This window comes from Phyllobates terribilis, unplaced genomic scaffold (genome assembly GCF_046119375.1).
Source record: "Phyllobates terribilis strain yellow unplaced genomic scaffold, ASM4611937v1 Scaffold_7__3_contigs__length_470593459, whole genome shotgun sequence".
Classification (NCBI taxonomy): domain Eukaryota; kingdom Metazoa; phylum Chordata; class Amphibia; order Anura; family Dendrobatidae; genus Phyllobates; species Phyllobates terribilis.
Genome location: NW_027362767.1, coordinates 276,066,933 through 276,081,686, shown reverse-complemented (window position 1 = coordinate 276,081,686; position 14,754 = coordinate 276,066,933).

Here is a 14,754-nt window from a genome sequence, read left to right as displayed (position 1 = left end):
GATATCCCATATGTGGGGGAAAAATACTGTATTGGCGTACGGCAGTGCTCGTAAGGGAAAGAGAATCGTTTGACTTTTTGAACGCAAAATTGGCTGGAATCATTAGCGGACGCCATGTCGCATTTGGAGAGCCCTTGATGTGCCTAAACAGTGGAAACCCCCCACAAGTAATGCCATTTTGGAAACTAGAACCCTCAAGGAATGCATCTAGATATTGGGTGAGCATCTTGAACCCCCAGGTGCTTCACAGAAGTTTATAACGTTAAGCTGTGAAAATAAAAAAATCACATTTTTCCCACAAACATATTCCTTTACCACCAATTTTTTTATTTTCACAGGGTTACAGGAGAAATTGCACTATACAATTCGTTGTGCAATTTCTCCTGAGTATGACGATACCCTATATGTGGGGGAAAACTACTGTTTGGGAGCAGGGCTCGAAAGGGTAGGAGCGCCATTTGTCTTTTTGAACGCAACATTGGCTGGAATCAAGAGTGGACACTATGTTGCATTTAAAGAGCCCCTGATGTGCCCAAACAGTGGAAACTCCCACCATATAATTTGATGTGTAATTTCTCCTGAGTACACCGGTACCCCATATGTAGTCAAAAACTGCTTTTGAGGCCCAGTGCAAAGCTCAGAAGGGAAGAAGCACCATATTGGAGTTCAGATATTGCTGGAATGGTTTGAGGGTTCCATGTCACATTGGCAGACCTCCTGAGGTGCCAAAACAGCAGAAACCCCCCATAAGTGATGTAATTTTACAAACTACACCTCTCAATGAATTCATCTAGGGGTGCAGTGAGCATGTTGACACCATATGTGCCTCACAGAAATTTATATCATTGGGCGGTGAAGAAAGAATAATTACATTTTTACCACTAAAATGTTGTTTTAGCACCAAGTTTTTAATTTATATAAGGGCTAATAGGAAATGGACCTCTCAGTTTGTTGTGCATTTTCTCCTGATTGCGCCAATACCCTACATGTAATTGGGAACTACTTTTGAGGCACAGTGCAAAACTCAGAAGGAAAGGAGCGCCATAATTTAGTGCAGATTTTACTGTTATGGTTTGCGGGTGCCATAACCCACTGGGAGAGCCCCTGAGATGCCAGAACAGCAGAACTACCCATAAGTGACCCCATTTTACAAACTACACCTCTCAATGAATTCATCTAGGGTTGCAGTGATCATATTGACACAACAGGTGGGTCATTGAAGTTTATATCATTGGGCAGTGAAGAAAAAATAATTCCATTTTTACCACAAAAATTTTGTTTTTGGCCCAGATTTCACAATTTCGCAAGAGGAAATGGGTAAAAATGGCACAAAAATTTGTCACACAATTTCTGCTGAATGTGGAAAAACCCCATATGTGGCTGTACAGTACCGCTTAGCCATACAGCGACACTCGGGAGAGAAGGAGCACTATTTGTCTCCTGGAGCTCAGATTTTCCTAGAATAGTTTGCAGACTCGATATACAGAGCCCCTAAGTGCTGGAAGAGCAGAATCCCCCCTCAAATGACCTTATTTTGGAAATTATACCCCTTTGGGAATTTATCTACAGGTGTAGTGATGATTTTGACTCAATAGGTGTTTTCCAGAAACAATCAGCAGCGGATGTTGCTGAGTGAAATTGCAAATCTGCTATTGTAGTTCCTGTACATGCTCAGTACGTTGCGCCCAGCTCCAGCTCGTGTTTCTAGACACATGCACCTGAAAATTAGACAGGCTCTCATTGCTACAGAAATGCCAAACATGTGGACGCTAAATGTGGTTTAGGCACACTGTGGGGCTCCGAAGGGAGGGAGGCATTTGGATTTGGGAGGGCAGAATTCGCTGGATTTCTTTTGGGGGGCTAGGAGCCATAGCACTTTTCCACAGCCTTTGTGCTGCCAGTAACGTGGATGTCCCCTATATTTCTATTAACAGATGACGGACCTGAGTGAGGACTTGCTTTTTTTGTGAATGGGGTTGAAGCTTTAATTGGGAACATTTTACATAACATTTGGGATCACATTTGTCCTGCTCTCTACGCTGAGCACTTGTATCGGGGTTTCCATCTAAATTTCCGAATGACGTGATTCAGATGACCCCCAGGAGATCCATTCACTATAATGAGGCAGCAGAGTTACTCTGGACTCCGTCTGGCCTCTGTTCAGAGGTGTCCTTCTTATCAGAGGTGCACAAAACTGTGGCCGCCGGCACTTTTATGCACGCCTAAAAAGATGGACATCGCCGGATCACAGGCCAGACGGCATCCACAGTGCCTCAATCTACCTCATTATAGGAAATCTTCTGCCGGGGGTTCTGTCTGAATCACTTATTTCAGAGATTTACAGGGAAACCCCGGTATAAGCGCTCGGCGTATAGCGCAGGATAAATGTGAGCCGAGCCTTACTGCGATCTTTGGGAGGCAGAATGAACAAATCAGCAGCAGGTGAAGAATTGGTTTTATTTATTTTTTTAAGTCGTTCCTTGTGCGGTATAAGTGATTAGACGACTTTATTCTTCGGGTTGCTGCGATTACAGCGATATCAGATTTATATAGTTTTTTTATGTTTGGCTGCTGTCACTCACTAAAAGACACTTTTTGCTTCAACATATTTTGAGATCTATAATTTTTCCATATTTCTGCAGACAGAGTCATGTAAAGCCTTGTTTTTTGCGAGGCAAGTGACGTTTTTATTGGTACCATTTTCAGGCACGTGACATTTTTTGATCACTTTCTATTCCAATTTTTGGAAGGCAAAATAAACAAAAACCAACAATTCTGGAATTGTTTTTTAAAAAAAAAAATGCTATTCTGTGTGTGGTAAAATTGATAAGGCAGCTTTATTCTTCGGATCAGTACGATTACAGCGATACCTCATTTATATATTTTTTTATCTGTTGGCGCTTTTACACAATAGAAACTATTTTATAGAAAAAAAATATTTTTGCATCGCTTTATTCTGAGAGCTATAAACTTTTTATTTTTCCACTGTTGGAGCTGCAAGGCACCTTGTTTTGTGAGGAGTACCATCATTTCTGTCCAGGCCGATTTCAGGAGTTTAATTTTTTTTTAAATTCTGTGGAAGCAGGGCTGAAAAGCAATGTCTGACTTTCATTTGTTCATTTTCATAGATTTTTAATTTATTATTACTTTTGTCAGATTCGAGTTATTTCTGTGACCATTGTAGGTTTTTCTTTCATTAAACGAGGGGTACCAACAATTTTGACAACATGTGTAGATTATTGAGAGAAAAAAATTCCCCAATAGAAAATATTGCATAAATGTAAATATAAATATATATAAATATGAAAATAAAACTGAAGTCAACAGGAAAAGTGCTAAGAAACGCCAAAAACACAAACACCAGAACAAGTGATAAATGGTGCATCAACAAGTGTCCTTAGTTACGTACTTACAGTGCCTTCAAAGACTTTTTTCACATTTTTTCACGTTACACCCATAAACTTAAATTTATTTTATTGTGATTTTATGTGTTATGCAAATTAGCAAACATTTGTGAAGTGTAAGGGTATGTGCACACGATGCAGAAATGAAGCAGAAAATTTCTGCAGCATTTCTGCATCTCCCTGGCAGAAAAAACGCATGCAGATTGTGCATGCGTTTTTCCTGCGGAATACATGCGGATTCGCATGCGTTTCCACATGCGTTTCCGCATGCAGATTGACAAGCGCTTTCCAGGCGATTTTAGCATCACCTGGAAAGTGCTTGACAACTAGGTCACACTATATAAATCCATGCAGCCGGCATGGATTTATATAGTGTGACCCGAGAGAGTGGTAAAAGTAAAAAATAAATGTATACTTTACCCTCCGATGGCCCCCGGTGTCCCGCTCAATCTGTTCTCCCTCGCCGGCAACTTTGAATTGAAAGACCTGCCGACGTCAGCGTCACGTGACCGGTCACATGACTCTGACGTCAGCGCAGGTCCTTCAACTCAAGTGCCGGGAACCAAGCAGGAGCGGTGCGCGGGCCGACAGAAGTTAAGTATACATTTATTTTTTATTTTATTCTTGTTTTACAGCTTTTTAATGGTACCTGGGTGTGGATGAGACTCTCCTCTCCTCCACACCCGGGTACCATCCGCACATTAGAAAGCGCCAATAACGCAAGTACAGATGCTGTCTTGCGGAATTGGCGCGTTCTAATGCAAGTCAATGGCGGCGAAAACTAAGCGTTTACGCAAAATTAATTGACATGCTGCGGATTTTTGAGCGCAGCGTTTACACTGCGGAAAAATCCGCATCATGGGCACAGCACATGCGGATTTCAATTGGGGAACATTGCTGCCCTTCTACCATGCGTTTTTAATGCGTTTCCGCGGCGTTTACGCAACTGCAAAAACGCCACGGAAACGCATTAAAATCGCATCGTGTGACCTCAGCCTAAAGGAAATGATACAAGGTTTTCTAATTGGTATTGAATAAAACTGAATCAATGGGTATGTATAAGAGCCATAATCCCAATAGGGAGATAGCAACTCCCAAATGAATAAATTCTACAAAATAGTGAAGCAATGAGCCCCAGGGGTAAACGAGTTAACAGTCCTGATAGAATTATTAAAAAAAGTATACATTTTATTTCTCAAAAGATAAAAAAATAGAGTGTACAAAAATGACAAACAGTAACAATACAGTACATAGAGATTAGTAGATAAATGATGAGGACACAATGATAGAACGTCACCATGGGTAATATATGTAAGAAACAACATATAATCTATATGTAAGAATATTAAACAGTCATTCCATGTACCAAAATTAATAGGCAAATAATGCAATTACAATAAAGCCTGATCTACAGAATAATATGGTATGGCCACAAGATGGCGTCAAAGTACAGAAACAGTGTTCACATAATATTGCCAGAACATCGAATCAGGCTATATGTCATTGCAGGTAACCTAACCAGGGTAATGGTAAATTGACCTCTCATGATAAAGTGCAGTGATTACGCATGTAGTGAGTGACCCAGGTGTACGTCCGTCACCCCGACGCACGTTTAGCTTTCCCACAGGTGTATGAGCTTCTAACCGTGGTAATTGAGCGCATGGAGGGTGGGTCCCCGGCCACAATCACGTTTTTCCTTTTAATATAGTATGTGTGTTTGGATGTATGGCTTTGCTCTATGTTTTCTGTCCCATAAGGTAATAATGATTTTATAGCTTTTTTGTAATCTATTATATTGTGTATTACAAATTGTTTTATATATCTAAATAAAATTTTAATTTTAGTATATTTTTGATCGTATTGCTCCTTCATGGTCGCTGTAGGATTATATTACTTAGTTTTGAACGGATCATTTTCTATCTTTGTAATTATTTTGGTAACATGTGGAGCATCACCTGCAGCTTCTCATCGCTGCCAGTAGCTATGCACTAGTGAACACGCTAGTCACCCTGCTCGTACTCAGCATGAGCCCCCCCATCTGCTTGAGGCTATGTGCCCACGATGCAGAAATGAAGCAGAAAATTTCTGCATCATTTCTGCATCTCCCTGGCAGAAAAAACACATGCAGATTGTACATGCGGATTATACATGCGTTTTTCCTGCCAAATACATGTGGATTTGAAGCGTTCTTCACATGCGTTTCTGCATGCGGGTTGTCAAGCGCTTTCCAAGCGATTTTAGCATCACTTGGAAAGTGCTTGACAACTAGGTCACACTATATAAATCCATGCAAACGGCATCGATTTATATAGTGTGACCGTAAGAATGTTTAAAAATAAAAAAATAAAGCTATACTCACCCCCGATGCCCCGGTGTGTGCTGCCGCGTTCGTTCCTGGCTGCCAGGATATCGCGGGACACTGCTCTGAAGGGCCTGCGGTCACATGACTGTGACTTCACCGAAGGTCCTTCAGTCTTGCACGCAAGCAGAGGGAAGGAGACCGGGGGCCGTCGGAAGGTGAATATATCTTATTTTTTATTTTATTCTTGTTTTTACAACTTTTTAATGATACCTGGGTGTGGAGGAGAGTCTCATCTTCTCCACACCCAGGTACCATCCGCACATTAGAACGTGCCAATAACGCAAGTGCAGATGCAGTCTTGCGGTATTGGCGCGTTCTAATGCAAGTCAATGGCGGCAAAAATGCCGCGTTTCTGCAAAATTAATGGACATGCTGCGGATTTTTGAACGCAGCATAAACACTGCGGAAAAATCCGCAGCATGGGCACAGCACATGCGGATTATCATTGCGGAACATTGCTGCCCTTCTACTATGCGTTTTTAATGCGTTTCCGCAGCGTTTCCACAGCTGCAAAAACGCCGCGGAAACACATTAAAAACGCATTGTGTGCTCACAGCCTGAATGCTTCTCTACTGCTGTCTGTGCACTATGGAAAAAATAGTAACATACCTGCACGCACCCCATGTGACCAACCAGGAGAAGCATCTAGGTTTTTACTAAACTCCATAAGCCGTATGGACCTGGTCTTTACCAGCAATGGAAAATAGCAGCTCTACATGAGCCTATATCTTCCATCACTGGGAAGGAGCTTACTGCCCCCTTGTGGTCAGGATCAGCCGATAACTAGATTTTAGTAGAGTGACATGACTTTTTCCCATAACTCATAAAGAACTTTTGCAGGTTATATCCTGAGAAGGTCTCATATGGTGTTGGTTCTCACCTTAGTACTCCCCTAAAATGCCCCAATACTCCTCAGGGCTCTGCCACACAGAGCTCCCTCACACCACCCTCATGCACCTCAGTGCTCCCCAACATTCCTCAGCGCTACCCCACACTGCCCCCATATACTGCAGAGATTCCCCCACACCATCCCATATGCCTCAGTGCTGCCCCATACTGCCTGATGTATATTTCTTATGGCCAAAAAAATCGTCAAAATTCAGTTTTTTTTCTGATTAATAAAACTTGCATTTTTATTATTGCTTTCTGTAATATTAAAAAATTACAAATAGCGCTGACTGTTCTGATTTGCCAGAATTCTACATATTCTGTATGTACACAAGTCTCGGCCACCACCACCATTTTGAAGAGTGGGTGAAGCTTTGCGGGGAGAGGCGTGACCGTGACGGAGCGGAGACGACAGAATCATACAACACAAAAGTGATGTAAATTATGACAGAAATGTGCGGGGTTACTGGAGTATGTTTCTGTCGTAATTTATGCCACTTTTGTGATGTAAATTATGATGATTATCTGCTGACACAATTATACCTCTCCCCATAAAGTTCTGCCCAGTCTTAAAATGCTGGTGCTGACCGAGACTTGTGTATATATGGGAAAAGTCGAATTGTATCAAAATTGAACAATCAGCGCTATGTGCAATTGTTTATATTACGAAAAGCGATAATAAAAATACTAGCACTGCATGCAAAATGCCCAGCATTCTTGAATTGTGGCTGTAATCTTGTGCAACTGTCTCTCCAGGAACAATGAAATTCTATACAGCATTCTAGCTGTCTCGCTACAGAAATGACTAGATCGGAGTTGCTGCACTGAGGTTCATGATTTCTGTGCACTCAGTACTGTCTATAAGGATACTCTCCATACAGCAACTCCATTCTAGCTGTCTCCCTATAGAGATGACTAGATCAGAGTAGCTGCACAGAAGTTTATGATTTCTGTGCACTCAGTACTGTCTATAAGGATGTCCTCCATACAGCAACTCCATTCTAGCTGTCTCCCTATAGAAATGACTAGATCGGAGTAGCTGCACTGAGGTTCATGATTTCTGTGCACTCAGTACTGTCTATAAGGACGTCCTCCGTACAGCAACGGCATTCTAGCTGTCTTGCTACAGAGATGACTAGATCGGAGTTGCTGCATTGAGGTTCATGATTTCTGTTCACACATTACTGTCTATAATAGGGTTGGGTAACCTCGGCCTACAGGCCATTTATGGCCCGCAACGTTCTTTTGTCCAGCTCCTTAGCAGATTCCCAGGGGCTGCAGTGCTCAGGCCAACTGCTGGCAAATCACAGGTCCTTTTATTGTTCCTGACACTGCATGCACGAGCATGTAGCATGCACTACTGCTGTGGCACATGTAGGACGTACTATGTAGTCACAGTCAGCGCATGCTAGTCCCACCGACAACAGCGGCAGTAGCCCCAACTACTCCTGTGATGTATATGCCCTGGCATCTCCTGTGATGTATATGCTCCCAGCGTCTCCTGTGATGTATATGGCCTGCTGTCTCCTGTGATGAATATGCCCCCAGCCCCTCCTCTTGATGTATATGATCCCAGCATCTCCTGTGAAGTATATGAGTATATGACCCCGTGTGTCCTGTGTAATATATATGCTCCAGCCCCAGTGTCTCCTGTCACGTATATATGCTGCAGCCCCAGGGTAGAATCTGCTGAGTTTTGTGGTTAATATTAATTAACAAGAGCTACTGGTTCTTTAAAAGGGAATTTATTACAAATAGGATATTTACAATGGCATACATAAGGGAAACCTAACTAAGGGACAAGAGTACAATAAAAGGGAAAAGGTAATATGAGAGGGTGGTGGGAGATGGGATGTAGGAAGATGCCTACATAGCTTGGTGTGCTACCTTTATATCAGTCCCAGTCAGACATGGTCCATACATTGGCCATCCCTGTAACACCTCCACTTAATAATACCATCCAATCCGGTCACAGTCTTTGGCGTTCTCCAGAAACATGCACATGGCTGCTGATGTCGATGCTTTCCTGGAGGTAGCACTCTTAAGCCCCCGTCTCACATAGCGATATCGCTAGCGAGATCGCTGCTGTGTCACGGTTTTGGTGACTCACCAGCGACCTCACCAGCGATGTCGCTATGTGTGACACTTTGCAGCGATCAAGGCCCCTGCTGTGAGGTCAATGATCGCTGCAAAGTGTCCTGGACCATTTTTTGGTCGTTGGCCTCCCGCTGGCCAGCACACATTGCTGTGTGTGACCAGCGGGACCAACGATCAGGCTGGTATCCATGGTAAACATCGGGTTACTAGGGGCACGCGCGCACTTAGTAACCCGCTGTTTACCATGGATACCACTCTGCTACGGTGTGCGGGAGGTTACCGTTCACCTTAGCAGAGTCGTATCCATGATAAACATCGGGTTACTAAGTGCGCGTATGCCCCTAGTAACCCGATGTTTACCATAGTTACCAGCCTGCTCCTGCTTCAGCAGCAGGCTGGTAACCGGGAGCAGGACATCGTGGACATCCTTCCACGATGTCGCTGCTCCCCTGATCGCTGGTGAGCCTGCCTGTTTGACAGCTCACCAGCGATGTATTAGCGATGCAGCAACGATCCCTGACAGGTATTATCGTTGTCAGGATCGCTGCTGCATCGCTTACTGTGACGGGGCCTTTAGGCCCAAGATGGATTAGAGGGTCAAAGGTCAAACATGATTCCAGTGGTCTTCATCTTCCAGCAGATGGTGTCCCTGTATATAGCCAAAAGATACTGGTGTCAAAAAGACCTGAGGACAGATTCAAATTCCATTTAGGCTGGAGGCAAGATGTCCATCAAGAACAATGGTTTGCAATCCAAACACCACAGGGGTTATGTACTTTGTAAATGGCCATAGAAGATGTCCATCTGCCATGTAGGTGCTCTCTTTACTCTACTTTCTTTAACCTTGCTGTTCTGTTCGGTCAAAAATGACCGAATTTGAAATTTGATATTTTTTAAAATATTCATTATGCGGTTCTGAAACTTGTGGTTAATTGACTTTTACTACTATATTTACTATTGACATCTACTATCAATCTATTATCAATCTATCTAGGTCCTTTTGGTCCGTGCAGATTTACACATACATACATTTTCAAATTATGATACAGCAGATGGATTCGCTTCCAGTATAGTTATAGTTATAGTTATTTACCCTGCTATTCATATAGAAATAGTTCAATTCAGTTGTCAACATTTCACATTGTAAATGAAAAGATTTTCTTATTTTCCTTGCGTTAGCTGGTTCTATTACTGTGTAATGCTGACCTGAAAAACATTTTATAATACTGGTGAAAATGTGACTGTAGATGAACAACTGGTGTCATTCAGAAGTAGGTGCCCATTCAGACAGTGGATTCCAAGTAAGCCTGCAAAGTACGGCATCAAAATATGCGACAGCAAAAGTTCATACGTTGTAAACGCTCAGGTATACATAGGAAAAAACACTGGAGAAAAAGCTGAAAAAAATCAAGGTATGCGAGTAGTTTTGGATTTGACACATGGACTCAAAGGACAAAATGTTACATGCGACAGTTTTATGCCAATTGGGGCAGATGTTGCTGACAAGAAAAATGACCATGCTAGGTACTGTTAGAAAAAATAAGCCAGAACTGCCACAAGGTAACCTCAGTAAGAGAGACGCTTATAGTTCTATGTTTTATTTTACTAAGGTTACAACAGTAGATTCTTACGTTCCCAAAAAACACAAGCAGGTCATTCTGATGAGCACAATGCACCATGATAGTGCAATCCAACCTCGGACTGGCCTGGCGGGGTGCATATACACACAGGCATATACACACACACGCAAAACACATGCAGGGATTACCTAACAAACAGGCAATTCCTGCATGTGTTGCTTCTGTCTACCGCTGCAAAACATGCTACCCTGGGGACTCGAGCATATTAGCAGAGCACTACAAGATACTAAGATAACACCCGAGCATGCTGGGATCACACTTTATCCGACCACGCTCTCTCAGCACTAGTTGCCAGGTGCTGCTGCCATGTTAGTCATTCAATGAAGCTCAGCCTGAAGTTGGGCTCCATGGAAGTGTCACAATCAAGGTGCCGGACGTTATTGCAGCACGCTCACTTTGTAGTTCGCGGTGACTGTAATGTCTCCCTCCTTGCACCGACCCAATAACAGGAAGCGAGTGACGACAGGGAGAATGAAATGTAATTTTCTCCGTGTAGCCAACGCTTTTCCAATAAGCCGTCTAACCAGGCTTTAAACCCTATTTACCTGCAGATTACCCCTATATCTGCAGATTAATAGCGTTTTTCAAGGTGACAAGTTACCATTAAAGGGACTCTGGCAGTACGGAATGACTGTTCGAATAAAGTCCTGCCGCTCAGTGCTCCACAGCGCGGCCAATCATGTAACTATAGTGCATTATAGAAAAGCATAACAAGTAATAAAACCGTTTATGGTGGGCTGTAGTGTGAGCCCCTAGAGTCAGTTCCCCTGGTGGGCCCTAGGCACCCCAGTCCGACCCTGGTGCAATCAGTAATGGAGACGACAGAAAGCTGGACATGATTTTACAATACAATACCACAAAAGGGGCAGTTGATACTCTAGATGAGGGGTCTCAAACACACGGCCTGCGGGCACATAGACCCCGTAACGATCTCGGTTCTCTCCAGCAGCTGCGGACATCAGCGCTGTAGTGCAGTGTATTGCCGCGCAGAGACCGGCCCTCTGTACAGCAATACCAGTGTCAGCCGCCAGCCTATCAGAGGCCAGCAGCTGACCTCTGCGTCCCAGCGCAGCAGCGTATGACGTCACTGACATGCGCAGATGTCAGCTGCTGGCCTCTGATAGGCCGGCGGCTGGCACTGGTATTGCTGTACAGAGAGCCGGTCTCTGCGTGGCAATACACTGCACTACAGCGCTGATGTCCCTGGCTGCTGGAGAGAGCCGCGATAGCAGTATGGGGGGACGACGACCCTGTGCGCAGTATGGGGGGATGACGACCCTGTCCGCAGTATGGGGGGGGACGACGACCCTGTGCGCAGTATGGGGGGGGTCGACCATGTGTGCAGTATGGGGGGGGGCGACCCTGTGCGCAGTATGGGGGGGACGACGACCCTGTGCGCAGTATGGGGGGGCAACCCTGTGCGCAGTATGGGGGGACGACGACCCTGTGCGCAGTATGGGGGGGGGGACACTGTGCGCAGTATGGGGGGGGCGACCCTGTGCGCAGTATGGGGGGGCGACCCTGTGCGCAGTATGGGGGGACGACGACCCTGTGCGCAGTATGGGGGGACGATGACCCTGTGAGCAGTATGGGGGGGGCGACGACCCAGTGAGCAGTATGGGGGGGGCCACGACCCTGTGCGCAGTATGGGGGGACGACAACCCTGTGCGCAGTATGGGGGAGGGCGACGACCCTGTGTGCAGTATGGGGGGGCGACACTGTGTGCAGTATGGGGGGGCGACCCTGTGCGCAGTATGGGGGGGCGACCCTGTGCGCGGTATGGGGGGGGACGACGACATTGTGCGCAGTATGGGGGGGATACGACCCTGTGCGCAGTATGGGGGGGGCACGACCCTATGCGCAGTATGGGGGGGGACAACACTGTGCGCAGTATAGGGGGGGGACACTGCACAGTATGGGGGGACGACACTGCGCAGTATGGGGGGACGACGACCCTGTGAGCAGTATGGGGGGGCGACGACCCAGTGAGCAGTATGGGGGGGGCACGACCCTGTGCGCAGTATGGGGGGACGACAACCCTGTGCACAGTATGGGGGAGGGCGACGACCCTGTGTGCAGTATGGGGGGGGCGACACTGTGTGCAGTATGGGGGGGCGACCCTGTGCGCAGTATGGGGGGGCGACCCTGTGCGCGGTATGGGGGGGGACGACGACATTGTGCGCAGTATGGGGGGGATACGACCCTGTGCGCAGTATGGGGGGGGGCACGACCCTATGCGCAGTATGGGGGGGGACAACACTGTGCGCAGTATAGGGGGGGACACTGCACAGTATGGGGGGACGACACTGCGCAGTATGGGGGGGCGACACTGTGCGCAGTATGGGGGGGGCGACACTGTGCGCAGTATGGGGGGGGACCCAGTGCGCAGTGTGGGGTGGCCCTGTGCACAGTATGGGCGGGAGGGACCTGGATGGAGGACATGTCTGCAATATGGGGACCATGTCTGCAATATGGGGGACCTGGATGGGGGACATGTCTGCAATATGGGGGACCTGGATGGGGGACCTGTCTGCAATATGGGGGACCTGGATGGGAGACATGTCTGCAATATGGGGACCTGGATGGGGGACATGTCTGCAATATGGGGACTTGGATGGGGGACATGTCTGCAATATGGGGACCTGGATGGGGGACATGTCTGCAATGTGGGGATCTGGATGGGGGACATGTCTGCAAGATGAGGACCAGTTCAAAAGGTGTATAGAAAATAAAATGGTATCACTAAAAATGTCACTTTATCATGTAAATAATGCGGCCCCCCAAATTAAATGTTTTTCCGTGTGCGGCCCATATGCCCAGCTGAGTTTGAGACCCCTGCTCTAGATCAACTCATAGGCACTTACACCTGTAAACGCAAAACAAATCGGTGGCCAATGGTTGCTTTTTACAACATTCTTGATGTGTCGGCATACAATGCATTCGTGTTATGGCGTGAAATACACCCAAATTGGAACAAAAATAAACTATATAAAAGAAGAATTTTTATAGAGGAGTTTGGGAAAATCACTGGTTAGCCCATATATCGAAGAAAGAAAAGTAACACCCAGAGATGATGGAGCAGCAGCCATTGTCCACAGGATTCAACAACATGCTAAAGAAAGTGAACCAACGGCTTCCACCGGCACTGCTACCATACCCACGGCCTCCACCGGCAACGCAACCAGCCTAAAACGGAAACGATGCGCCTTCTGTCCAACATCAAGTAATCACAAAACCAATGGGATATGTTGCAGTTGTGCAAAATACTTATGCAAAAGACATGTAAATTATACTTGTGACGAATGCAAACAGTAAATTTACTACCGTGAACCTTATTTACCATTTTATATAGATAAAAATGAACTTTTTATTTTTTTTATTTATTTTTTTAAATATATTTACATACAGTTTGATGTTATTAGTTATAGTTTACAGTTATATAAAGAATATTTTTTTTTATGTGCGAATGTGCAATATGTGTGAATATTGCATTAAAGCCATGTAACATTTTTTGATACAAAAAAATAAAAATTAAAGTTTTTGATTTCATTTTTCATTTGTTTATGAACAACCATGTTCACATACAGTATAATAATGCCACATGTATTCAAATAAAACACTTAAGTTAGCTAAAAATCAAGACTTTAATAGGTCCGGTCAAAAATGACCGGAACAATATAAATGTATAGTAGACCGGAACAGAACAGCAGGGTTAAAGGGAACCTGTCATGTCCTCTTTGTGCTTTAATCTGTCCCCAGTGTGGTGTTATGCAATGTGCATCACTAACATTGTTTTCTCAACGAAAATCTCCCAGTAGATATGTGTAAAAACACTTTAGTAGATTTAGTTTCAGTCATAGGGGTGGTGCTTTTTACCGCTTCAGTCACGGTCAGTGATGCTCCTGTTAAAAATTATTCACACCCACCGCATTGTGATTGATTGCCGTGACCGGCCTGACATCACAGCAACGGTCTCGGAGATCCCGCGCTTGTGCACTGCCCATCGGCTCCCCGGACATGTGCACTGAATCCGGGTGTACGTCCACAGCTTCTTCTCACATGAGCGCATGCTCCGCAGCCCTTGTGAGTCAGTGGCCACATGATAGCGTGTGCTCTCACAAACTATCATGTGGTCACTGACCAACAGCGGTTGCGAGCTTTTCTTTGAGAAAACAATGTTAGTGATGCACATTGCATAACAACACATTGGGGGCAGATTAAAACACAAAAAGGACACAACAGGTTCCCTATAAGTACTACTCTGTCACTGCTGTTACCATTTTCTCAACACCGCTTCATCAGATCCTGCGTTGTCTCTCCTGTTGCCTTTCTGCCACCGCAGCTTCCACTGTTCCATCTAGAT